The sequence below is a fragment of the Pelophylax lessonae genome, assembly GCF_965119305.1.
Source record: "Pelophylax lessonae genome assembly, chromosome: 2".
Classification (NCBI taxonomy): domain Eukaryota; kingdom Metazoa; phylum Chordata; class Amphibia; order Anura; family Ranidae; genus Pelophylax; species Pelophylax lessonae.
This window is the reverse complement of record NC_138769.1, coordinates 715832809-715857401: the sequence shown is the minus strand read 5'-3', so window position 1 is coordinate 715857401 and position 24593 is coordinate 715832809. Positions and strand designations below refer to the sequence as shown.

The 24593-nt window shown below is 47.7% G+C and overlaps 1 protein-coding gene across 2 annotated transcripts in view; it reads right to left on the bottom strand.

Moving 5' to 3' along the window:
• PAK1 (p21 (RAC1) activated kinase 1) overlaps positions 1-24193 on the bottom strand; it is a 177971-nt gene extending 153778 nt beyond the window's left edge. Inside the window, exon 1 of one of the 2 annotated variants that reach the window (XM_082245289.1) lies at positions 24173-24193. The gene's annotated coding sequence lies outside the window, so the exon portion shown is untranslated. The other variant, XM_082245288.1, reaches the window with a different exon arrangement.
• Positions 24194-24593: the final 400 nt, after the last annotated feature.

Genomic DNA, 24593 nt, shown 5'->3' with positions numbered 1-24593 from the left:
GATGGATGGATAGATGATGGATGGATGGATAGATGGATGGACGGACAGATGGAATGATGGATGGATTGATGGATGAATGAATGGATGGATTGACAGATGGATGGATGGATGGACAGATTGACAGATGGATGGATGGAATGATGAATGGATGGATGGATGGATGGATGAATGGATAGATAAATGGATGGACGGACGGAGGGACGGATGGACAGATGGATGGACAGACAGATGGAATGATGAATGGATTGATGGATGGATTGACAGATGGATGGATGGACAGATGGATGGATAGATGATGGATGGATGGATAGATGGATGGACGGACAGATGGAATGATGGATGGATTGATGGATGAATGAATGGATGGATTGACAGATGGATGGATGGATGGATGGATGGAATGATGAATGGATGGATGGATGGATGAATGGATAGATAAATGGATGGACGGACGGAGGGACGGATGGACAGATGGATGGACAGACAGATGGAATGATGAATGGATGGATTGACAGATGGATGGATGGACAGGTGGATGGACGGATGGATGGAATGATGGATGGATTGATGGATGGATGGACAGATGGATGGATGGAATGATGGATGGATTGATGGATGGAATGATGGATGGACGGAATGATGGATGGATGGATAGATGATGGGTGGATGGACAGATGGACAGATGGATGGATGGACGGACGAATGGACGGATGGATGGATGGGGGGGCAGGGACACATTCAGTTGTAAAGGATTCGATCACCGGACAGAATATTAGGCATTCTTTAGTCTTACATTAGACCTGCATTTAAATGTCAATGTAAAGCTAAGCAAAAAACCAGCTAAAACATTTACATTCCCCGAGGAAAATGCGTTCGGAATGCACCGCACTTGCGCTCTGCAGCGGCTGTCAGTGCAATGCTAACAACACTTCTAATGCAGTTCACAATCCCGGTGCGTATTACTGAAGTAGCACGCCGTCCGCTCGCTGTGGGGTTTGTTAATAGTGGATGCATAGGAGTGCGCAGGGGGTGTGCCAGGCGTTTGGACTTTGAATACCGAAATGATAGTAGCATATAGCTGGCATATCTCCGGTATTTTTCTACACGGTGGGCGGTCCTCTTTCACATAAAAGTGGTCCCAGCGGTGGATTTGCCGCGGGATCACGTTTATGGCTGGAGGGAAAGGTGCACACCCCCCCCCCCCCCTCCCTGGTCATTTTCCCCGCTTACCATAGCCGTCAGTAGCGGGGAAAATGATCCAATCCTCTTTGTTGCTGTGCAAGATGGCCCCCACTCCACTCTATGCCCCTGGAGGACCAGAGCAACGTCAGACGTCGCTTACGCCCAATGGCCTTAAAGGGCCTAATTTTTGATTTTTTTTTTATAGCTTTTTAGTGTAGATGAGAGATGGGAGGTCTTTTTGACCCCAGATCTCACATTAAAGAGGTCCTGTCATGCTTATTACTATCACAAAGGAGGTTTACATTCCTTGTAAGAGGAATAAAAGTGATCAAACTTTTTTTTTTTTAGGAAGGGGACAGTGTAAAAATAAAAAGTGAAATAAATAAGAAAAAAAAAATGTATTTAAATTGCCCCGTCCCTCTGCGCTCACGCGCACAACGCATATGCAAGTCGCGCCCACATATGTAAACGGCGTTCAAACAACACACGTGAGGTATCACCGCGATCGTTAGAGCGACAGCAATAATTCTAGCCCTAGACCTCCTCTGTAACTATAAACTGGTAACCTGTAGAAAATGTTAAAGTGTCGCCTATGGAGATTTTTCCAAGTACCAAAGTTTGTCGTCATTCCACGAGCGTGTACAATTTTGAACCATGACATGTTGGGTATCTATTTACTCAGCGTAACATTATCTTTCACATTCTATTATACATTTCTATCTCTCTAGGGTCTCTGCTGAAAAATATATATAATGTTTGGGGGTTCTAAGTCATTTTCTAGCAAAATAAAATTGATTTAAACTTGTAAGCAACATACAGTATCCCACAAAATTGAGTACACCCCTCACATTTTTGTAAATATTTTATTCTATCTTTTTATGTGACAACACTGAAGAAATGACACTTTGCTACAATGTAAAGTAGTGAGTGTACAGCTTGTATAACAGTGTAAATTTGCTGTCCCCTCAAAATAACTCAACACACAGCCATTAATGTCTAAACCTCTGGCAACAAAAGTGAGTACACCCCTAAGTGAAAATATCCAAATTGGACCCAATTAGCCATTTTCCCTCCCCGGTGTCATGTGACTCGTTAGTGTTTCAAGGTCTCAGGTGTGAATGGGGAGCAGGTGTGTTAAATTTGGTGTTATCGCTCTCACTCTCTCATACTGGTCACTGGAAGTTCAACATGGCACCTCATGGCAAAGAACTCTCTGAGGATCTGAAAAAAGAATTGTTGCTCTACATAAAGATGGCCTAGGCTATAAGAAGATTGCCAAGACCCTGAAACTGAGCTGCAGCATGGTGGCCAAGACCATACAGCAGTTTAACAGGACAGGTTCCACTCAGAACAGGTCTCGCCATGGTAGACCAAAGGAGTTAAGTGCACGTGCTCAGCGTCATATCCAGAGGTTGTCTTTGGGAAATAGACGTATGAGTGCTGCCAGCATTGCTGCAGAGGTTGAAGGGGTGGGGGATCAGCCTGTCAGTGCTCAGACCATACGCCGCACACTGCATCAAATTATCTGCATGGCTGCCATCCCAGAAGGAAGTCTCTTCTAAAGATGATGCACAAGAAAGCCCGCAAACAGTTTGCTGAAGACAAGCAGACAAAGGACATGGATTACTGGAACCATGTCCTGTGGTCTGATGAGACCAAGATAAACTTATTTGGTTCAGATGGTGTCCAGCGTGTGTGGTGGCAACCAGGTGAGGAGTACAAAGACAAGTGTGTCTTGCCTACAGTCAAGCATGGTGGTGGGAGTGTCATGGTCTGGGGCTGCATGAGTGCTGCCAGCACTGGGGAGCTACAGTTTATTGAGGGAACCATGAATGCCAACATGTACTGTGACATACTGAAGCAGAGCGTGATCCCCTCCCTTCAGAGACTGGGCCGCAGGGCAGAATTCCAACATAACAACGACCCCAAACACACCTCCAAGACGACCACTGCCTTGCTAAATAAGCTGAAGGTTAAAGGTGATGGACTGGCCAAGCATGTCTCCAGACCTAAACCCTATTAAGCATCTGTGGGGCATCCTCAAACGGAAGGTGGAGGAGCGCAAGGTCTCTAACATCCACCAGCTCTGTGATGTCATCATGGAGGAGTGGAAGAGGACTCCAGTGGCAACCTGTGAAGCTCTGGTGAACTCCATGTCCAAGAGGGGTTAAGGCAGTGCTGGAAAATAATGGTGGCCACACAAAATATTGACACTTTGGGCCCAATCTGGACATTTTCACTTAGGGGTGTACTCACTTTTGTTGCCAGCAGTTTAGACATTAACCACTTGCCGACCGTCGCACGACTATTTACTGCGGCAGTCAGTCCCTCCTGGGCAAAGCGACGTAGCCCTACATCGCTCGCCCAAGAGCCTGTAGGGGGTGAGCTCACGCCGCCGGAGGCGTGCTCCCGCCCCCGCTCGTTCACTGAGATCCCCGCGCGTGTGATCGGCAGCTCCGATGTCCGCTAGCCACTCGCAATCTCCCTCAGGAGAGGGCGAAAGGCAGGTGGCTGATGTAAACACAGCCGTCTGTCATTCTCCCTGATGTAAGCACAGAGGCTATGTGATCCTGCTATGTAGGATCGTATGTCTCTGTGGTTACATAAAAAGCCACGCCCCCCCACAGTTAGAATCACGCCCCTAGGGATACATTTAACCCACTGATCACCAGTAAAGTTAACCCTTTCCCTGCCAGTGTCATTTTTACAATAACAGTGCATATTTATAGCACTGATTAGTGTAGTAATGTCACTGGTACCCCAAAAGTGTCAATGTCGCAGTCCCGCAAAAAAAAAAAAAAAAAAAAAAAAAAAATCACAGATTGCTGCCATTACTAGTTAAATAAAAAAAAAAAAAAAAACACACCAAAAATGACAGAAATCTTTCCCTTAGTTAGTAAACGCAATAACTTTTGCGCAAACAAATCAAAATACGCTTATTGCGTTTTTTTTACCAAAAATATGTAGCAGAAAACAAATTGGCCTAAAATGTTAAAAAATTTTGATTTTTACATTTTTTTTTTGAGAATTTCATATAAAAAAAAAAATGTGAAAAATATTGTTTTTTGTTTTTCAAAATTGTCGCTATTTTTTTGTTTATAGCGCAAAAAATAAAAATTGCACAGGAGATCAAATACCACCAAAAGAAAGCTCTATTTGTGGGAAAAAAAGGACGTCAATTTCATTTGGGTACAGCGTCGCACGACCGCGCAATTGACCATTAAATTCACACAGTGCCGAATCGCAAAATAGGGCCTGGTCTTTGAGCAGCCAAATCCTCTGGGGCTTAAGTGGTTAATGGCTGTGTGTTGAGTTATTTGGAGGGGACAGCAAATTTACACTGCAAGGGCTCTTCCACACGGGCGATCCGATCAGATCCACCTGTCAGTTTTTTAGGCGGATCTGATCGGATCCTCCATGCAGCTCTATGGGGCAGCGGATGTCAGCAGAGACACCTCCGCTGACACCCGCTGCCATCCGCATCCGATCCTGTCCGTGAAATCTGGACGGATGGAAACCCTATTTTTCCATCCGGTCAGTAATCGGATCGGATCGGATGAGAGCGGACAGGCGGTCCGCTCTCATCCGATCCCCCATAGAGGGCAGCGGGGGCTGTGACACCTCCCTCTCCGCACTGCAAGCGGAGACGGAGCTGTCATCCGCCGGCTCAGCGGGGATCGCGGATCGATCCCCGCTGAGCAACACGGATCCGCCTGCGGAGGCGGACCGTGTGAAAGAGGCCTTAGGCTCCTTTCACACATACATTCATTTCATTTCATCAGTCACGTCCAAATGGATGAAGTATTCATCAGTTTTTCATCAGTTTTTTTTTACATCCAGTACCAATGCAAAAATGGATGAAAAAATGGACCGTTTGTCCGTTTACATCCGTTTTTCGTCCGATCTGTTTTTTTAAACAGAAGAAAAATAGGGCTTTCATCCGTTCAAAAAAATGGATATTGACGGAAGCGGGTGAAAATGGATGTAAATGGATGATCATCCGTTGTCATCCGAAAACGGACAAACGGTCTGTATGTGTGAAAGGAGCCTTATACAAGCTGTACACTCACTACTTTACATTGTAGCAAAGTGTCATTTCTTCAGTGCTGTCACATGAAAAGATATAATAAAATATTTACAAAAATGTGAGGGGTGTACTCACTTTTGTGAGCTACTATATGTCAGAAATAGGCCTGGTCCTATTTGATGATTTTGCAGGTGAATCGCATATAAGCATTTCAATGTTCCATATTTTTTTTTTTTTTACAAGATTGGGTGATCTCAAGCTAATAACCACTTAAGCTCCGGAAGATTTTACCCCATTCCTGACCAGGGGGTATTTTGCGATTCGGCACTGCGTGAATTTAACGGACAATTGCGCGGTCGTGCGACGCTGTACCTAAACGAATTTGACGTCCTTTTTTGCCCACAAACAGAGCTTTCTTTTGGTGGTATTTGATCACCTGTGCGATTTTTTGATCATGCGCTATAAACAAAGAAAAGAGCGACAATAACAATATTTTTCACATTTTTTTATATGAAAAAAAAATGTAAAAATCTAAATTTTTTAACATTTTCGGCCAATTTGTTTTATGCTACATATGTTTGGTTAAAAATAAAAAAAAAAAAAAATCGCAAAAAGCGTATTTTGATTGGTTTGCGCAAAAGTTATCGCGCTTACTAACAAAAGGGAAAGATTTTTGTAATTTTTGTTGTTTTTCTAACGCGTAATGGCGGCGATCTGCGATTTTTTTGCGGGACTGCGACATTGCGGCGGACAGATCGGACCCTTGACTGACATTTTTGACACTTTTGGGGTTACCAGTGACATTTCTACAGTAATTAGTGCTATACATATGCACTGTTACTGTAAAATTACACTGGCAGTGAAGGGGTTAACATTTTTTGAGAGGGAGGGGTTATTTGTGTCCCTAGGGGCGTGCTTCTAACTGTGATTGGCTGTGGCTTGAGGTGTAAGAACAATGATCAACGGTCCTACATAGCAGAACCGTATAATCACTATTCCTACACCGGGGAGAATGACAGGCGGCTTGTTTACATCAGCCGCCTGCCTTTCTCCCTCTCCACCAACGATCGCCGAGTGACCCGCGGACATCAGGTCCGCCGGTCACACGCGCGGGGGGGTCCGTGACCGCGCGGGAGCGCGCCTCCGGGGGCGCTCGCTCCCTAGACCCTCACAGGCTAGCGACGTAGTACTACGTCGCTCTGCCTGTGAGGGGCTGACCGCCGCAGTAAATAGTTTGGGGTTGATTTACTAACACTGGAGAGCGCAAAATCTGGTGCAGCTGTGCATAGGAACCAATCAGCTTTCAGTTTTTTTTTTTTGTCAAAGCATAAGCTGAAGTTAGAAGCTGATTGGCTGCCATGCACAGCTGCAACAGATTCGGAGTGCCCCAGTTATAGTAAATCTCTCCCACTGGCTGTAAAAATGCACAAAGACACAAAACCTGCGCAGACATGAAGGGGTTAAGCGATTGTGTTTTTCCCGTACACTGAGCCATTGTAAATTCTATTCCAACAAAGGACATAGCGGAGTATTCATCCATCCCCATCTGACTAATGAGCGCTCCTAGATAATACATCCACTCAGGACGTTCTCCTCTAATGCCGACTCCACGGAGCGGGGAGAAGCAGAGCACTCCCACAATGAGATGGACCTTTTATGGGGTAAATGTTCTTCAGGGATTTCCCAGGCCTGGAAGCACCCAATGGAGGATTACTTAGCTAATAAATAGGTCGTTTTTACTCATCCGCTTCAACAGCTTGTCTCCTAAAGCATTAAATATTGATGGATACTCCTAGGAGGGGTCATTCACAATTCTCAGTGTGCTGGGACTGAATAGGAATGGAAGATCTACAGATACACCCAAAAGTCTGAGGGTCACAAAGCAACACCTGGGGGGCTATTTATATATATAAAAAAAAAAAAATTTGCTGGGTGGCTCTGTTGCAATAAACATGAATAACAGGTGTTTTTTCAGGCATTTTTTGGCCATTTTTCAAGCATTTTTTGGCCATTTTTCAGGCGTTTTTACAGGTGTTTGGAGGCAGGCATTGACAATCTAACAAAAACGCTTGTAATCTGCCAAAAAAGAGACTCTTGTACTTTTTTGAGCTGCAAGCGTTTTGATTCAGGCAGCTAAAGCTCATATGTGAACGGGGTCCATTGAAATGAATGGGATTTTGCTTGTTGGGCGTTTTGAGACTTCAGAGATGAGCGTTTTACGAGCTGAAAAAGCTCAGGTGTGAACAGGGCCTATCTAAAAATCTAGTGGAACCAATTGCCTTCAGAAGTAAATAGAGTCCAGCTGTGTGTAATTTATTCTCGGTATAAATACAGCTGTTCTGTAAAGGCCTCCGAGGTTTGTTAGAGAACTTTAGTGAACAAACGGCATCATGAAGGCCAAGGAACACACCAGGCAGGTCAGGGATAAAGTTGTGGAGAAGTTTAAAGCAGGGTTAGGTTATAAAAAAATATCCCAAGCTTTGAACATCTCACAGAGCACTGTTCAATCCATCATGGGAAAATGGAAAGAGTATGGCACAACTGCAAACCTACCAAGACATGGCCGTCCACCTAAACTGACAGGCCAGGTGAGGAGAGAATTAATCAGAGAAGAAGCCAAGAGGTCCATGGTAACTCTGGAGGAGCTGCAGAGATCCACAGCTCAGGTGGGAGAATCTGTCCACAGGACGACTATTAGTCGTACGCTCCACAAATCTGCCCTTTATGGAAGAGTGGGAAGAAGAAAGCCATTGTTGAAAAAAGCCATAAGAAGTTTGCAGTTTGTGAGGAGCCACATGGGGGACACAGCAAACATGTGGAAGAAGGTTCTCTGGTCAGATGAGACCAAAATTGAACTTTTTGGCCTGAAAGCAAAACGCTATGTGTGGTGGAAAGCTAACACTGTACATCACCCTGAACACACCATCCCCACTGTGAAACATGGTGGTGGCAGCATCATGTTGTGAGGATGCTTTTCTCCAGCAGGGGGGAGCTGGTCAGAGTTGATGGGAATATGGATGGAGCCAAATGCAGGGCAATCTTAGAAGAAAACCTGCTAAAGTCTGCAAAAGACTCGAGACTGAGGCGGAGCTTCACCTTCCAGCAGGACAACGACCCGAAACATACAGCCAGAGCTACAATGGAATGGTTTACATCAGTATTTCTCAACCTTTTTTCATTCAAGGCACACTTTACAAATTATGGACAGTCTCGAGGCACCCCATTCTAAAATGTAAAATCGAATCGAATAGTTTTGCATAACACAGCAACATCCACACAAGTACGACACCCAACGTTAGAGGTGATTTATTCTTCCAAAGTAAATGCACTTTTGCAAACTGGTACTGACCAGTATTCCATTGTTTTTCTTCTCCCTCAATTTTTCTCCTTCACTCAGCTAAGGTGCCTTCAAGATAAGTTGTAATGGTGCCCAAGGAAAACCTGTGTCTTTGTGTCAAAGTCCAAACCTAAATCCAATTGAGAAGCTGTGGCAAGACTTGAAAATTGCTGTTCACAGACGCTCTCAATCCAATCTGACAGAGCTTGAGCTTTTTTGCAAAGAAGAATGGGCAAAAAATGTCCCTCTCTAGATGAGCAAAGCTGGTAGAGACATCCCCAAAAAGACTTGCAGCTGTTATTGCAGTGAAAGGCGGTTCTACAAAGTATTGACTCGGGGGTGAATACAAATGCACGCCACACTTTTCACATATTTATTTGTAAAAAATGTTGAAAACCATTTATCATTTTCCTTCCACTTCACAATTATGTGCCACCTTGTGTTGGTCTATCACATAAAATCCCAATAAAATACATTTATGTTTTTGGTTGTAACATGACAAAATGTGGAAAATTTCAAGGGGTATGAATACTTTTTCAAGGCACTGTGCATGCGTTTCTGCATTTCCCAGTAGGGGGGGGGGGGGGGGCACAGGCCAGCCCAGCTGTGTTGTGATTTGTCACCAGATCCCGGCTACTGATTGACTGCTGGCACCCGGTGATTGGCTACTATGTTCCCCCGAACACAGCTCTGTGAGTGTATAAAAACCAGAGAGCTGTGTTCAGTGACAGGGGGACTAGTTTGGTTTTTCATTCCCTGCTAAGGAAATTCCTTTAACGTGAGGGAATCCCTGGTTGTCACCAGACCTAGTGTCCCTCAAATCCCTGGTTGTCACCAGACCTAGTGTCCCTCAGAATCCCTGGTTGTCACCAGACCTAGTGTCCCTCTGAATCCCTGGTTGTCACCAGACCTAGTGTCCCTCTGAATCCCTGGTTATCACCAGACCTAGTGTCCCTCAGAATCCCTGGTTGTCACCAGACCTAGTGTCCCTCAAATCCCTGGTTGTCACCAGACCTAGTGTCCCTCAGAATCCCTGGTTGTCACCAGACCTAGTGTCCCTCTGAATCCCTGGTTATCACCAGACATAGTGTCCCTCAGAATCCCTGGTTATCACCAGACCTAGTGTCCCTCAGAATCCCTGGTTATCACCAGACCTAGTGTCCCTCTGAATCCCTGGTTATCACCAGACCTAGTGTCCCTCAAATCCCTGGTTGTCACCAGACCAAGTGTCCCTCAGAATCCCTGGTTGTCACCAGACCTAGTGTCCCTCTGAATCCCTGGTTATCACCAGACCTAGTGTCCCTCGGAAAGTCAGAATCCCTGGTTGTCACCAGACCTAGCGTCCCTCGAAATCCCTGGTTGTCACCAGACCAAGTGTCCCTCAGAATCCCTGGTTGTCACCAGACCTAGTGTCCCTCGGAAAGTCGGAATCCCTGGTTGTCACCAGACCATGTGTCCCTCTGAATCCCTGGTTATCACCAGACCTAGTGTCCCTCTGAATCCCTGGTTATCACCAGACCTAGTGTCCCTCTAAATCCCTGGTTATCACCAGACCTAGTGTCCCTCAGAACCCCTGGTTGTCACCAGACCTAGTGTCCCTCTGAATCCCTGGTTATCACCAGACCTAGTGTCCCTCTGAATCCCTGGTTATCACCAGACCAAGTGTCCCTCAGAATCCCTGGTTATCACCAGACCTAGTGTCCCTCGGAAAGTCAGAATCCCTGGTTGTCACCAGACCTAGTGTCCCTCGAAATCCCTGGTTGTCACCAGACCAAGTGTCCCTCAGAATCCCTGGTTATCACCAGACCTAGTGTCCCTCTGAATCCCTGGTTATCACCAGACTTAGTGTCCCTCAGAATCCCTGGTTGTCACCAGACCTAGTGTCCCTCGGAAAGTCAGAATCCCTGGTTGTCACCAGACCTAGTGTCCCTCAGAATCCCTTGTTGTCACCAGACCTAGTGTCCCTCGAAATCCCTGGTTGTCACCAGACCAAGTGTCCCTCAGAATCCCTGGTTGTCACCAGACCAAGTGTCCCTCAGAATCCCTGGTTGTGACCAAACCAAGTGTCTTATCGATGTTCTGGTGACAATCCCAACATTTTGGATTTTCTTTTTCTTTGGCTTTTAGTGATAATGGCACTTAGGAAAAAGAGAGGAGGGTAAATCTCCCTAATGAGGGCACAGACAGAAATAAAAACTGACAGGGGCTCTAATCCCTCTCCACTCTATTCAAACCCCCCCTAATAAAAAAAAAAAAAAAGTTTTGTCTTTAGTTATACTTTAAGACCCAGTTAACCACTTCAGCCCCGGAAGGTTTTACCCCCTTAATGACCAGGCCATTTTTTGCAATTCGGCACTGCGTTACTTTAATGGACAATTGCGCTGTCATGCGACACTGTACCTAAATAGAGCTTTATTTTGGTGGTATTTGATCACCTCTGCGGTTTTTATTTTTTGCGCTATAAACAAAAAAAGAGCGACAATTCTGAAAAAACACAATATTTTCTACTTTCTGCTATAAAACATTCCCAATAAAAAAATTAAAAGAATCTAATTTTTTTTTATCAGTATTCCGCTACATATTTTTGGTAAAAAAAATCCCAAAAAGCGTATAACTGTTGGTATGCGCAAAAGTTATAGCGTTTAAAAAACTACGGGATAGATTTATGGACTTTTTATTTTATTTTTATTAGTAATGGCGGTGATCAGCTATTTTTATCGGGACTGCGACATTGCGGCAGACAAATCTGACACTAAGTGACACTTTTTGGGGACCAGTGACATTAATACAGTGATCAGTGCTAAATAATATGCACTGTTACTGTATAAATGACACTGGCAGGGAAGGGGGTTAACAATGGGGGTCGTCAAGGGGTTAAATGTGTTCCCTAAATGTGCTTACTAACTGTGTGGGGGGATGGATTGAACAGAGGCACAGAGAGATTGGTGATTCAGCTTTAACACGATCTTTCCCTGCCTCTCTGACAGGAGAGCCGTCTTGCATTGTTTACATTCCAGACGGCTCTCCTGTCAGTCTAGCCGAAGATTGCGAGAGGCTGGCGGCGATCGCGCCCGCTCCTACCGCGGTCTGGCTCCTGCTGTGTATTTTGCCTATGTAGGATCTACGTGATTATGCGCAGCCGAGCTGCCCTGCCGCAGTAAATCTGCGTGGGGCGGTTCAGCAAGTGGTTAAAAGAGACACGGCGGGCAGGCAGGAAGGGGTTAATGAACCCGGAATCAATGTAAGTGTGTTAGCAAGTTAATTTTAAAGCTGAACGCCAGGAACAACATATTCTTCAATAACCACAAAGGATATACCGTATATACCGAGTATAAGCCAAGTTTTTCAGCATGTTTTTTTATGCTGAAAAAGCCCCCCTCCGCTTATACTCGAGTCACGGTCTTACTTACCGTTTCCCCGGTCAGTGCGCATGCGCTGCCGCCGCTCGGGAAAGCTTGTACACGTTCGGCTATTCCCGGGCAGACGGCGCATGCGCAGTGACGTGTTGGCGCCGGGCGGCACCATTTTTAAATGTAAGGCGGAAAGGTAAGTGAGACTCCTCCGCAGCCCCTACATCTCCTTAGGAGAGGCAGTGCTGCGGGCATGATACGGGAGATTCTCATGTACCATGCCCGCAGCACTGCATCTCCTGTACCATCTGTACCATATCTGTGCCATGCCTGTACCATCTGTGCCATATCTTTGCCATGCCTGTACCATATCTGTGTCATGCCTTACCATCTGTGCCATATCTGCGTCATGCCTGTAGCATCTCCTGTGCCATGCCTGTACCATATCCTGTGCCATGCCTGAACCATCTCCTGTACCATGCCTGTACCATCTCCTGTACCACCTCCTGTACCATGCCTGTACAATCCCCTGTACCATGCCTGAACCATCTCCTGTACCGGGCCTGTACCATCTCCTGTACCATGCCTGAACCATCTTCTGTACCATGCCTGAACCATCTCCTGTACCATGCCTGAACCATCTCCTGTACCATGTCTGAACCATCTCCTGTACCATCTCCTGTACCATGCCTGAACCATCTTCTGTACCATCGCCTGTACCATCTCCTGTACCATGCCTGAACCATCTTCTGTACCATACCTGTACCATCGCCTGTACCATGCCCACAGCCCTGCATCTTCTGTACCATGTCCACAGCCCCTGCACCATGCCCACAGCCCCTGTTTTGGGTCTCGTGGTGGTTCAGTTGGGTTCAGTAGCTGCTGCATTTCCCATCCTAGGCTTATACTCGAGTCAATAAGTTTTCCCAGTTTTTTGTGGTAAAATGAGGTGCCTCAGCTTATATTCGGGTCGGCTTATACTCGAGTATATACGGTAATCCCACTTTCTGTACACCAAATGTCCTTGCAAACTCAGATATTACCTTGTCAAGGAAGCTGTGACATCATCACTGTGTTGTACATAGCCTGTGCAGAGAGCAGAGCTGTAGGAGGGGCCAGCAGGCCCCACCTACTATAGGCTTCCTGCAGAAAACTACAGGAGGGGGCGGAGACCAGACCAACCACCCTGCACAAGGAGAGAGGAGCAGCAGTGACCGGTCCTTGTTACAGGAAATCTCACACAGGATGACTGCAGAGATCTGGAAGAAATACACAAAGCACACGAGATTCCAGGAAGAATATACAGAATGAATGGGTTTAGAGAAGATCTGTCATGGTTTGCAGCACTCTGTAGAGCAGGCACAATATAGAACCTAAGAAAAGACCGGAGGCTGGAACCAGAATGAAGGTATTACTGGTTTTTACAGGAAACAAGGAAATCACACTTTGACTAAAAGAGTAAATATAGAACATTTGTGTCAGGTCGCACAGCAGCCAAGGGTAAAAGTAGAGGGAGCGGCACACCTGTCCTGGGCTTGGCACAGAGCCATGCAGGAAAATATCACAAAGTATTCAATACAGATCTAAAAGTAAATGATTTGTGGTAGAAGAGACCTTTTATGTAAAAAAAAAATAATCTCCTTTCCTTTCCCCTAGTAATTTTTGGTGCGTGTGTATACGACATGCAACCCCCGTGTAGCGTCAGGAGGGCTGTCAGTGCTGGAGGACGGCTAACTGCATTCACACCACCGCAGCATGTGAACCCCAAAGCACCTTATCCTCAAATTGATGGAGACAAGGGCCTCCGCCCAACAACCATGGCTGGTGGTTGTGGGGGTCTGCAGGCCGGGGGGCTTATTGGAATCTAGAAACCGGCTTTAACAAGGGGGCCCCCAGATCCCGGCCCCCTCCTATGTGGGATGTTGATGGGGACAAGGGCTTCATCCCCACAACCGTGGCCGGTGGTTTTGGGGGTCTGCAGGCAGGGGGGCTTTTTGGAATCTGGAAGCCGGCTTTAACAAGGGGGCCCCCAGATCCCAGCCCCCAGGGGAGGACTGGGCCAGGGGGTCAATTGCCCCCTGGGCCGCTCTGATGCCCCATAAAAAGGCTGCACTGCTTCTGCCACAGACATGCCTACAGGATTCCTGGTGAAGAGAAGTAAAAAGTCTCTGCCACCGACCTACTGAGTTTGGGATGAAGACAAGGACAGAGCGCAGGTCTCCCTCCCCAGCATGGATGGTGTAAACTGTGTCTGAGCAGAAGTCGGTTCCATGCCCCACTGGAGACTGTCCTCCGCTGGCCAGCCCTAACCGAGCTGTCCCAGCTCCTCCCAACCGCCCCCTGCTGGTTGGGAACCCGGATTCAGCCTGGGGTGAGTAGAGAGTACCTGGAGCAGGGCTTCAGCCTGGAATGGGGTTCAGGAGTAGGATGGGAACAGAGAGAGTGGGAGGGGGGCCGAGTCGCTTCACCATGGGCCTCTGGTTTGTACTCGCCCCCTGGGCAGAGAGTTGCCAGCCTGCCCCTGCCAGCCCCCTCCTATGTAAATGAGTATCAGGTACATCGTACCCCTACTCATTCACCAAAAAAGTGTCAAGAAGTAATAAAAACAAGAGACAAGTTTTCGACAATTCCTTTATTAAAAAATAAAGAAATAGTGTCCCTCCATGTGAATCCATCGTCAATCACGCCACCCCCCTGAAAAATCAGAAACGCTCCGCCTCCTGGGACCTCCACCTGCCAAATGCCTGCTCTGCGCTTTGACATTTCTTAAATAGGTAAGGGGCTATGTCGCCCAGTAGCACCGCCCCCTTCTGACATCACAGGCCTAGCATGCACCAGCCCGTGATGTCAAAAGGAGGCGGTGCCACTGGGTGACGTAGCCAGCGGCGTGATTGACGATGGATTTACTTTGAGGGACACAATTTTTTATTTTTTTTAATAAAGGAATTCTCAAAAACTGTCTCTTGTTTTTATTACTTTTTGACACTTTTTTGGTGAATGGGTAGGGGTGCGATGTGCCCGATACTCATTTACATAGGAGGGGGCGGGATCTGGGGGGCCACCTTGTTAAGGGGGCTTCCAGATTCTGATAAGCCCCCTGCCCGCAGACCCCCACAACCACCGGCCACAGTTGTGGGGATGAGGCCCTTTTCCCCATCAGCATGGGGACTAGGCTCCATTGCTACAGTCGTAAAAACGTCCCACCGCACATGCGCAAGAGTGGGAGGGGCATGCTGGGTAGCCAGCAGCACCTTATCCCGGAAGACACCCCTAGTGGGCTTCAGATGCCCACACTCAGGATGGACACTTGCTGGTTCAGGAGGGTACAGTGAGTACCAATACTTTTAATAACACAGGAAATGTTGTCAGATGTAGCATATGCCAGTTTTTAACCGCTTCTGGACCGGGAGGTTACCCCCCCAGTAATGACTAGGCTATTTTCTGCGATTCGGAAATGTGTTACTTTAACTGACAATTGTGCGGTCGTGCGACACTGTACCCAGTGTCCTTTTTTTTCCACAAATAGAGCTTTCTTTTGGTGGTATTTGATCACCTCTGCGTTTTTTAATGTTTGCGCTATAAACAAAAAAAAGAGCGACAATTCTGAAAAAATATATATATATATTTTACTTTCTGCTATAAAACATTCCCAATAAGAAAAAATAAAAAATGAAAATTTTTCATCATTTTAGGCCAAAATGTATCCTGCTACATATTTTTGGTAAAAAAAAAAAAAAAAAATACCAATAAGTGTATATTGATTGGTTTGCTCAAAAGTTATTGCGCCAAACTATGGCCTTTTAATTTATTTATTTATTTTTACTAGTAATGGCGGCGATCAGCGATTTTTAGCAGGAATGCGACATTGCGACGTACAGATCAGACACCTAACTGACACTTTTGAGGGGACCAGTGACACCAATATACAGTGATCAGCGCTAAAAATATGCACTGTCACTGTACTAATGAAACTGGCAGGGAAGCGGTTAACACCAGGGGCGATCAAAGGGTTAAGTGTGCTCCTAGGGGGTGTTTTCTAACTCACTAGATGAGCACAGAGATCTGTGTTCCTAAATAGCAGAAACACAAGATCCCTGTGTCCATCTGTGACAGAAGAGCAGTCTGCCTTGTTTACATCGGCAGATCGCTGTTCTGTCTCTCTAATCGATCGCGGATGACTGGCGGACATCGCGTCCCCCGGATTCCCACTGGCTATTGCCCGAAACATTGTACAGGTACCTCGTTTCACGCAATAGAGCCAACCTGCCGCAGTAAATGTACTGCTGGCGGTTGGCAAGTGGTTAATACATAATTGGCGACTATCATGGGGGGGAATTTTAGAAAAAAAAAAAAAAAAAACCCGGAACTTCGCTTTAAGTGCCGTTTCACATTAGCGCAATGTCAGACATCGCATGTGATTTGCAGTGCACTGCTCTGAAAATCACATGCGATGTCTGTGCGATGCAAATTCAGGTACATACACTATAAGAAAATTGGCCGAAATTTTTTGTCTGAGGAAAGATCATACGATTTTCGGCTAGTGTGTATACAAATTTCAGCAGCCGATTCCGACATTCTCAACAAAAAAAAAAAAACCAGAGGAACAAACTCCAAAATTTTCATCGTCCGTCCTCAGCATGACCAATTTTCGTTTAACCACTTAAGCCCCGGAAGATTTTATCCCCTTCCTGACCAGGGTGTATTTTGCGATTCGGCACTGCGTGACTTTAACGGACAATTGCGCGGTCGTGCGACGCTGCACCTAAACTAAATTGACATCCATTTTTTCCCACCAACAGAGCTTTCTTTTGTATTTGATCACCTGTGCGATTTTTTGATCATGCGCTATAAACAAAAAAAGAGCGTAAATTTTGCAAAAATAACAATATTTTTCACATTTTTTTATATGAAATTCCCCAAACTAAAATGTAAAAATCTAAATTTTTTAACATTTTAGGCCAATTTGTTTTATGCTACATATGTTTGGTAAAAAAAAAAAAAAAAAAAAAAAAAAAAAAAAAAAAATCGCAAAAAGCGTATTTTGATTGGTTTGCGCAAAAGTTATTGCGTTTACTAACTAAGGTAAAGATTTTTGTCATTTTTGTTGTTTTTTTTTTTTAACGAGTAATGGCGGCGATCTGCGATTTTTTTTGCGGGACTGCGACATTGCGGCGGACAGATCGGACCCTTGACTGACATTTTTGGGGGTACCAGTGACATTACTACAGTAATCAGTGCTATACATATGCACTGTTACTGTAAAAATGACACTGGCAGTGAAGGAGTTAACTTTATTGGAGAGGGAGGGGTTAAGTGTGTCCCTAGGGGCGTGTTTCTAACTGTGATTGGCTGTGGCTTGATGTGTAAGAACAGAGATCAACGGTCCTACATAGCAGAACCGTTTGATCTCCATTCTTACACAGGGAAGAATGACAGGCGGCTGTGTTTACATTAGCCGCCTGCCTGTCTTCCGGTGTAATGGACGATCGCGTCCACCGGGCACATGCGAGGCGGGGTCCGTGACTGCGCGGGTGCGGGAGCGCGCCTCCGGCGGCGCGCGCTCGCTCCCTAGAGCCTCACAGGCTAGCGACGTAGACCTACGTCGCTTTGCCTGTGAGGGGCTGACTGCCGACGTAAATCGTCGTGCGGCGGTCGGCAAGCGGTTAATGTGTATGCAATTTGTCTGCGAAAAATCGGATACGAAAGACAGCGCACGATCGGAAGTTGATGACGACCCGGACGTTTATCAATACAAAACAACACAAATGGATAATTCGTATCTATATTCATTGCACTGCCTCGGGGTCACACGTATACATACGTACATCACGCTCTGCGATCAAACGTCCCAAGAAAAAAAAAGAAAACGCACGGGAAGTTTCGTGTAACATTATGCACTGTCAGATAAAAACGGTTATGACTGCTAAGCAAAAGCTAGAAAAAAAATAGGACAATATTTCGTCCGGTTTTCGCTCAGTGTGTACAAGCCTTAAGAGCCGGTTCACACTAACCTGACTTGTCAGGCGACTTAGTCGCCTGACAAGGAGCTTCCAATGCTGTGCAATGGAACCGTTCTCTAATCAGAGCGACTCAAGCCGCTCCGACTTAGAAAAAGGTTCCTGCACTATGTTTTGGCAAAGTCGGAGCGGCCGACCTGCATTGACTTCTATTATGAGAAGTCGTTGCAAGCCGCGCTGAGGTCACCCTGCACGGGCAACTTCATTAGTCGCCCGAAGTCGGGGGGCGACTTTGAGTCGGATTAGTGTTAACCTGACTCCAAGTCTCCATTCACACTACCGCGACTTGTCAGGCGACTGGTCAGCCTGACAAGTCGCGGTCCATGCAGTGCTACAGGAGCCGTTCTAATAGGAGCGACACAAGACGCTCCGACTTAGAAAAAGGGTCCTGTACTACTTCGGGGCGACCTCGGAGCGACTTGCATAGACATTTATTATATGAAGTCCGTGCAAGTCGTGCCGAAGTCGCGGTGCACGCGACTTGTGAAGTCGCCCCCGAAGTCGCGGTGCTTCAGTGTGAATGCGGTCTCAGTGATATATTTGTATATAATCCAATAATGTAAATCCTTGTATCTATGTTTATGGTCCTATAGAGCAGGATAGTGGGGGAAGGAAATAGAAAGGTAAACAATGTAGCAAGTCGCAGTGTTTTCATGATACGATATTGTTACAATGAAACCCCGAGTGCTGCAACCTTTGGACTTTCTATATATTTCCGGCTCTATCACTGATAGCACCAACTGCACAATATTATATATGAGATATTCACACACACGCTCATGGGCTCAAACGTTTGCATCCCCCGGCAGAAATCGGGAAATGTTGGCATTGATAGTGAAAATATGACCGATCATGCCAAAAAAACTGTCTATTATTTAAAGTGATATTAAAGCCTTGTTGGATTTTTTTTTTTTTTGTTTGTTTTATAATAACAAACTTGTCACACTGACCTGCTCTGTGCAGTGGTTTTGCCCCCAATCCTCCTCTTCTCGGGTCCCTCGCCAGCACCCCTAGCCCCTCCCTCCTGCTGAGTGCCCCCACAGTAAGCAGCTCGCTATGGGGCAACCCGAGCCGAGCCACTGCTCTGCGTGTCCATTCAGAAACGGAGCTTCGGCTCGGCCCTGCCCCCTCTCTCTCTCTCCTCATTGGCTCACTGACTTTGATTGACAGCGGCAGGAGCCAATGGCAATGTGTCTCAGCCAATCAGGAGGGAGAGTCCCGGACAGCCGATGCCCTTGTGCAACATCGCTGGATCAGAATGGGGCTCAGGTGAGTTGTAGGGGGGGCTGAGGGGGGAGTTGCATACTTAAGGATTTTTTTTTATCTTAGGGCCAGTTCTCCTGTGGATCCCCAGTGGCCTCTGACTGCCCCCTCCTGTGGATCCCCAGTGGCCTCTGACCACCCCCTCCTGTGGATCCCCAGTGGCCTCTGACCACCCCCTCCTGGGGATTCCCAGTGGCCTCTGACTGCCCCCTCCTGCGGATCCCCGGCAGCCTCTGACCACCCCCTCCTGGGGATTCCCAGTGGCCTCTGACTGCCCCCTCCTGCGGATCCCCGGCAGCCTCTGACCGCTGCCTCCTGTAAATCCCCAGCGGCCACTGACTGCCCCCTCCTGCGGCCTCTGACTGTCCCCTCCTGCGGATCCCCGGTGGCCTCTGACCACCCCCTCCTGTGGATCCCTGGTGGCCTCTGACCACCCCCTCCTGTGGATCCCTGGTGGCCTCTGACCACCCCCTCCTGTGGATCCCTGGTGGCCTCTGCCCGCCCCTCCTGCGGATCCCCGGCGGCCTCTGACTGCCCCCTCCTGCGGATCCCCAGCCACCTCTGACCGCCCCCTCCTGCGGAACCCCGGCGGCCTCTGACCGCCCCCTCCTGCGGAACCCAGGCACCTTCTAAACACAGCTTCCTGCAGAACCCCAGCAGTCTTCAAGCGTTTGGGAGTTCATTCCTGCTGTTGGCTAGAATACTCTTTTTTTTTTTTTTTTTTTTCTGGCCGTTGAAATGAATGCTCACGCAATAAACGCACCTCCAGCATTTAGCCCTGCTTAGACACATTGGGCGTTTTTTCTGACGAAACGCCTTTTCTCCTGAACACGCAAGTGATGTCTTTGCTTTCTGCCTCTGATCACCTGTGTGTGCATGGGGTACATAGGCTAACATGGAGGGGTGGTGAGAGGCAGAAAGAAAAAGTCAAATTCCCTTAAAAGCGGGGTTTTCACACCCAGTGTGCATGAAGCCTTACATGTGGCCCCTTGGGGGTGTCAGGGGCCACACTTTAGGCCCCATATATATATAAAGAGAGTTGTCCACCACTGCTCTGAACTGTAATCATTTCCCTGTAACATTGTTACAAGTCTGTTCCGTTACAAAGGTCACCTACATTTTACTGAGAACATCAATATAATATGTCACCTTCCTCCACTGCCCTCTATCCTCACTGCCTGCTACAATACTCCTCCCCTATGTATACCACAAACCTTCCTCATCACATCTACACAACCTCCAATATTGTAATCAATCTAAAGAAAAAACTTTTTTAGTTTTAGATAAACTGAAGAGGGATTAGAAACCCTGTCGGGTGTTTATCCCTGCCTGTGGCCCTGCTCTGGACATTCACTCCGTTTGTCTTTTTTATGATAAAGACTGAAAGTATATACTACATTTTGGGGTTGTCACCAGAATAGGAATAGAGGGGAATTCTTCCAATGGGGACACCAGGGGTTGCCTCATTTTGGAGGGCTGTCCTCTCACTTCCTGTTTTGGCTGTGGAACAGGAAGAAAAGGGAAATCTCCCCAATGGGACACAGATGGGAAAAAAAAAGGCTATAAAATACAACATTCAAAAAGGGAAAGAAAAAAAAAAAAAGTTTTGGCTTTAGTTGTACTTTGAGTCATGGTAGAGAGAAGTATCTCAGAACACATTGTGCTGATTGTACTCCATAAAACACTCCCGACGTCAGATATCTCTCTACTAATCATTCACCATAAACACTGCACATGTTACAGGAGCTTCCTCTTCCCCGTCCAGCACAGCTCACCAAACCCCCGACTTCTACCCCATCCATGAGTCACACCAGTCCTGCCAATCCTGCCTCTCCTGCCCCTCCTGCCTCTCCTGCCTCCCCTGCCTTTCTTGCCTCCCCTGACCCTCCTGCCTCCCCTGATCCTCTTGCCTCTCCTGGGCACTGATTTCTCACACAGATAAGGTGAGCTCTACACTGACACACACCCCTAATGTCATGATGGATGATTCCACACACAGACCATTACTACCAGCTGAATCCATATAGAGAGGGGTGAGGAGGACATCAGCAGCTATGGGGACCAATGTGCAAGGTGCTCATCTCCTTCTGGAGGAGAGAGAGAGAGAGAGAGAGAGAGAGAGAGAGAGAGAGGCTCCTCCAATATACAAATCCCAGAAACTGGCTGAAAAATCACCAACTACAGATAGAGAGAGAGATGGAGAAGAGAGAGAGAGAGAGAGAGATGGAGAAGAGAGAGAGATGGAGAAGAGAGAGAGAGAGAGATGGAGAAGAGAGAGAGAGAGAGAGAGAGATGGAGAAGAGAGGGAGAGAGAGATGGAGAAGAGATAGAGATAGAGATAGAGATAGAGAGAGAGAGAGAGAGAGAGAGAGAGAGAGAGAGAGAGAGAGAGAGGTGGGGAAGAGAGAAAGAGGGGTGGAGAAAAGATGGAGAAGAGAGAGATGGAGAAGAGGGAGAGATGGAGGAGAGAAAGAGATGGAGAAGAGAGGAGGAGAGAGAGAGAGATGGAGGAGAGAGAGAGAGATGGAGACGAGAGAGAGAGATGGAGACGAGAGAGAGAGATGGAGACAGAGGGAGAGATGGAGGAGAGGGAGAGATGGAGGAGAGGGAGAGATGGAGGAGAGGGAGAGATGGAGGAGAGGGAGAGATGGAGGAGAGGGAGAGATGGAGGAGAGATGGCGAGATGGAGCAGAGAGAGTTGGAGAAGAGAGAGAGATGGAGAAGAGATGGAGAAGAGAGAGAGAGAGATGGAGAAGAGATGGAGAAGAGAGAGAGAGAGAGAGATGGAGAAGAGAGAGAGAGAGAGAGAGATGGAGAAGAGAGAGAGAGATGGAGAAGAGAGAGAGAGATGGAGAAGAGAGAGAGAGATGGAGAAGAGAGAGAGAGATGGAGGAGAGAGAGAGATGGATGGAGAAGAGAGAGAGATGGAGGAGAGAGAGATGGAGGAGAGAGAGAGAGAGAGATGGATGAGAGAGTGATGGAGGAGAGGGAGTGATAGCTAAGAGAGAGAGAGAGAGAGAGAGAGAGAGATGGAGGAGAGGGAGAGATGGAGGAGAGGGAGAGAGATGGAGGAGAGATGGAGGAAAGAGGAGGAGAGAGAGAGATGGAGAAGAGAGAGAGAGAGAGATGGAGAAGAGAGAGAGAGATGGAGAAGAGAGAGAGAGAGAGAGATGGAGAAGAGAGAGAGATGGAGAAGAGAGAGAGATGGAGAAGAGAGAGAGATGGAGAAGAGAGAGAGATGGAGGAGAAATGGAGGAGAGGGAGAGATGGAGGAGAGAGAGAGAGAGATGGAGAAGAGAGGAGGAGAGAGAGAGAGAGAGATGGAGAAGAGAGAGATGGAGGAGAGAGAGAGAGAGAGAGAGAGAGATGGAGAGATGGAGGAGAGGGAGAGATGGAGGAGAGGGAGAGATGGAGGAGAGATGGAGGAGAGGGAGAGATGGAGGAAAGATGGAGCAGAGATGGAGATATGGAGGAGAGAGAGATGGAGAAGAGAGAGAGATGGAGAAGAGAGAGAGATGGAGAAGAGAGAGAGAGAGATGGAGGAGAGAGAGAGAGAGAGAGATGGAGGAGAGAGAGAGAGATGGAGGAGAGGGAGAGAGATGGAGCAGAGATGGAGCAGAGATGGAGAGATGGAGCAGAGATGGAGAAGAGAGAGAGAGATGGAGAAGAGAGAGAGATGGAGAAGAGAGAGAGAGATGGAGAAGAGAGAGAGATGGAGAAGAGAGAGATGGAGGAGAGAGAGAGAGAGAGATGGAGAAGCGAGAGAGATGGAGAAGAGAGAGAGATGGAGGAGAAATGGAGGAGAGGGAGAGATGGAGGAGAGAGAGAGAGAGATGGAGAAGAGAGGAGGAGAGAGAGAGAGAGATGGAGAAGAGAGAGATGGAGGAGAGAGAGAGATGGAGAGATGGAGGAGAGGGAGAGATGGAGGAGAGGGAGAGATGGAGAAGAGAGAGAGATGGAGAAGAGAGAGAGAGAGATGGAGGAGAGAGAGAGAGAGAGATGGAGGAGAGGGAGAGAGATGGAGCAGAGATGGAGAGATGGAGCAGAGATGGAGAAGAGAGAGAGATGGAGAAGAGAGAGAGATGGAGAAGAGAGAGAGATGGAGAAGAGAGAGAGATGGAGAAGAGAGAGAGATGGAGAAGAGAGAGAGATGGAGAAGAGAGAGAGAGATGGAGAAGAGAGATAAGAGGAGAGAGAGAGAGGTAAGAGGAGAGTCCTGGGGGTGGGTGAGGTGTATAATAATAATAATAATAATAATAATGAGGATGCTGTAGAGTGGGGTGTATGGAGCTCCCATATATCGGTCCCCAGTGACCCCCCAATGGTCTCATCAGTCCCGGCACACCCTCTCCGTTCTCCATCCATATACATTATATCTCATATATTACCCCCCCCCCCCCCCCGGCATTATTAGCGGAGGGTCCCTTGAAACCATTTCACAGCGATGAGCAGCCGGGGGCCCCGAGTTCCAGCCAAGCCCGGACACACAAGAAGAACTACAAGTGTCAGCAACTCTGAAGAGGAACTACAACCTCCAGCAGGACCTGATCTGCAGCTCCACTTATCTCTATGGAGATGTCAGAAGGTCCAGCATGTCTATAATAGGACCTGTCCATGTGTACTGTGCTGCCCCCTCCCCTGGGGAGGTATAAGAGGTAAGTACTGTGCCCCTCCCCCCAGAGGTAAGTACCTGTCCGGGTGTACTGTGCCCCTCCCCTCAGAGGTAAGTACCTGTCCGGGTGTAGTGCTCGCCCCTCCCCCCAGAGGTAAGTACCTGTCCGGGTGTACTGTGCCCCTCCCCCCAGAGGTAAGTACCTGTCCGGGTGTACTGTGCCCCTCCCCCCAGAGGTAAGTACCTGTCCGGGTGTAGTGCTCGCTCCTCCGCTCTCCTCTCCTCCTGCAGGTGATTGCACACAGCGGACTCAGCCTGCCGTCCTCACACACCCACCCCGATCACACTGACAGCACACAGTGAACCGACAGACCACGCCCTTACCCTGCTCCGCCAATCCCCTTCCACTCCGGAGAACACACCGCCCCAATGGGCTGCTACTCCCTGACCATGCAGCACAGCATACCCCGCCCACTCACCCTCCCAGCCGCCAATAAGCATTCAGTCGGTGCTCGAGGGTAACGCCCCATTTTCATTGACTGCGCGACCGGCACCGCCCCCGGGGCACGCGAGCTACCCGATGTGTGAACGGTGGACCAAATGTGTGAGATTAACCCCGCCCCTCCGCCCCTCATTGTCCCTCTCCGAGGTGTGATCTGTACGGGGGGGTGGGCAGGTCCATGGTGATGGTCCCAGTGACATCTCACCATACACCAGTCATAGGAAGGAGAGGAGGGGACATCCCTGACCAACATGGGAGAGATCAGACATTACCCGGGGACAGGGACTTCTATATCATCCCCCA